Consider the following 2,992-nt stretch of genomic DNA (forward strand, 5'->3'; position numbering starts at 1 on the left):
GGGAAATGCACATATGATGCTGCAGAAGTCAACATGTCTGGCTCTGGAACCGAGACCACACTGAAACAGACTAGCTCCGGTTTCAGTTGCTACATTGGTTTGGTTTGTGCTTTTATCCTAAGATTTACAAGATGTTGCACTGGCCTGTGTATTCTGCCGTATTAACTTCATTCTAGTGACTCTGGTTCAACTTGTGAACATTCTAAGAGCCAGTTTGCTTTTCCACGGGCTAGAGAGCCACATAATTACATCACTGTATACATCTGAATACGACTTTCCCAGCAACGTGAGCACCAATCACTATAACAACAATGGCGGACTTCAGTGTCTCCTTATGGCGTCACCGCTGTAGTGTTGCTCCTAGCTTTGTGAGTCTGTACTGGAATCCAAACACTACTGGTTCATCACATTTGAGCTACTCGTCAGGATTTCTATGGACGGCGGTTATGTCTGAGAAGAATGGAAATTACACAACACGCTTTGATTAATATTAACACTGAACCTACGATGCTAACATTTGTTAGCCTTAAGCTAACTAACAGTTTGTCTCCTCTACAGTCCGCTGCTGCTTCGACTTCATGTCAGTGAAGCTCATGGTTTTCTTTTAGGCAGAACTACACTACTCTCTTGTGGGTTTTTTTTTAAAATGGTGACCACAGAGTTTTAGTTGGCCTTCGGTCCCAATAATCCTACCCCTAGCTACTGACAAAAGTAGTTCTTAGTTCTAGACCGGCAGAGAGTTGGTGCCAAGTTAGAACCGCCAGTTCTCTGGCTGTCGAAACATATTAGGCACCGGATCTGAACTAGCCCGAGAGCTGCCTTGGTCATAACGGGGTAACACTTGCATCTTTCCCTTGTGTCTTAGTTCTAGCCACATAAGACAACACACAAACACACAAGGTGAATCCCAGTTCACTTATTTTATCGTTCCTTGGTCCTCAATCCTCATTCGACCTGGAAGTCATTCCAAAGTCAATCCAAATCTAACCTCCCCCTGCGGGGGAGTGTAACCAAATGTCATCCAAAGCCAGAACTTTGAGAAAACAGTGGCATTGGTTTGCACAGAGGGACATAACAACCTCCCAGCTCCAGCTGTGGCAGAGCTGCAGCAGAAGATCCCCTGCAGCTGCCCACTGGGACAGACTGTCCAGCTCTGATGTCCAGTCACAACATGTGAGGTGGAGGTCAGGGTCAGATCAGGAAGCAGGTCGGCTCCTCTGTGAACAGTTACTCTGACAACTTTGCACCTCTTTTTTTCTGCAGAGATTTCTTTGTGTTGACTGTGCTTTGGTTTGGCCTGAACTCAGCATGTTGGGATTGGTTCTGGCAACGCTCAGATGGGTGTGGGCCCCCAAAAGAAGAAGAAGAAGAAGAAGAAGAAGGAAAAGTAAAGCTCTGACACAGTCAGGGGAACACTGACATTTAAAAAGATTGTTTGCAGGTTGCAGTTTTACTGCAATTTGCAGGGAGGCCAAAACACCCCCGACTGTCTGAGCAGGATCCTGGTTTAAAGAAGAACAGATCGTTGACTGAAGTAAAATAACCAGCACAGCACTGTACAAACTCTCCAGTGCACATAAATACATACATTCAATTCTTAGTTGAGTGAAAATACAAAAGTATTAGCAACAAACTGTCTCAGTAGTAGAAGTCTGCTGGACAGAGCCTGTTTATGGAGAGCTTTTCACAAGTGCCGTGTTGTTTCAGAATCACTGAACAGAGTGTTGCAGATGAACACCTCCGAAAAGTCTGTTGTTCCAGAATCACAGCCTACTACTGCAGAAATAATGGCAGAAAAAAACAAGTGAACTGTGGCCAGGCTGGTAAATCTGCTGCTCTTTCATAATATAATTGTGGAAATTATAATATCAGCACAAAGTTTTGGGACTTTTTTCAAATCAAAATGAAATAAGAAACGAGGTAAGTACAAGGTGATGCTGACAACATTGCAGCGATGTAAGGTTGTTCTGAAGGAGGGGAGAGGGGGAAGAGGAGAGCAGATGCTGCACTCCAAAACAGACCAGATCAGTATGAGCACAGATCCCTACTTTAGCTGAAGTATTTTAATACTTTTACTTTAGAGGAAAGACTTTAGGAAGAGAAGGTCTGCACATTTGGTCTCATGGAGCCAGAGTCGACGCACCCTCTGAATGGACAAAAGAAACATTTCCTCAGGATGGTAACGAGCTTCTTTCTCTGGATGGTTCGACGTCACGTCCCATCAGAAGAGCCTTGATCTCCTCCTCCACAGTAATGCACACCAGAGCTGTGGAAACGTCTCCAGCTGCCTGTCGCTGCTGGCAGCTAGCGCCGCAGCTATTTTCCCTGCACACACACATTCCTGACAATGAGGCTAATACACACTGCAGCCACTCAGTCTAATGTTTAAATTGCTTATCTTTCAAGGAGAACCACAGACCGCATGCCTTCCTGCTCTCAACACTTCTCACGGCCACTGAATGATGTTACTGTTGATGTGCGGCCAGTCGGTCTGTTCTCTGTCTGCCGGGTCAGGACTGTGCCGAACTGCTCATCAGCGACATGCTCCAATGATTATTACTGTGTCTGGCTCACAGGCACTGTGAAAGATCCCACACATGCTTCAAATGTCAAGTGTTTTTCTGAATCTGTGCTCAAACACAGCTCTATATAAACCCAGTGAGGCAGAGATCTGGTTTGACATCAGATATCAGCCTGTCAATAGGCTGTAAGGTCCAAGCCCTAAAATAACTTTCAAAAATACATAAATATGAAATAGATAATACAGTTATACTGAATACTGCAATCAAGAAATACAGTAAAAATAAAAGGGAATTAGCATAAAACAATTATAAAACATTAAATAACACTGTAAATACATTCATTATCCTTGGAAATTATTAATTAATTAATTATTACAATGAATTAGAATGACTAAAAATGTAATTAATAATTGAAAAATAATATGAACACAAATTCTGAATTAAATAAAAAACAAACATAAACAATAATA

General features: G+C 42.8%; 1 protein-coding gene across 1 annotated transcript in view; it reads right to left on the reverse strand.

Annotated features, from left to right (window-relative positions):
* Positions 1–2,159, reverse strand: part of pthlha (parathyroid hormone-like hormone a) — a 24,795-nt gene extending 22,636 nt beyond the window's left edge. Inside the window, exon 1 of the mRNA XM_020613548.1 lies at positions 2,144–2,159. The gene's annotated coding sequence lies outside the window, so the exon portion shown is untranslated. The remainder of the gene's footprint in view (positions 1–2,143) is intronic.
* Between the last annotated feature and the right edge of the window lie 833 nt (positions 2,160–2,992).

This window comes from Monopterus albus, unplaced genomic scaffold (genome assembly GCF_001952655.1).
Source record: "Monopterus albus unplaced genomic scaffold, M_albus_1.0 scaffold134.1, whole genome shotgun sequence".
Taxonomy (NCBI): domain Eukaryota; kingdom Metazoa; phylum Chordata; class Actinopteri; order Synbranchiformes; family Synbranchidae; genus Monopterus; species Monopterus albus.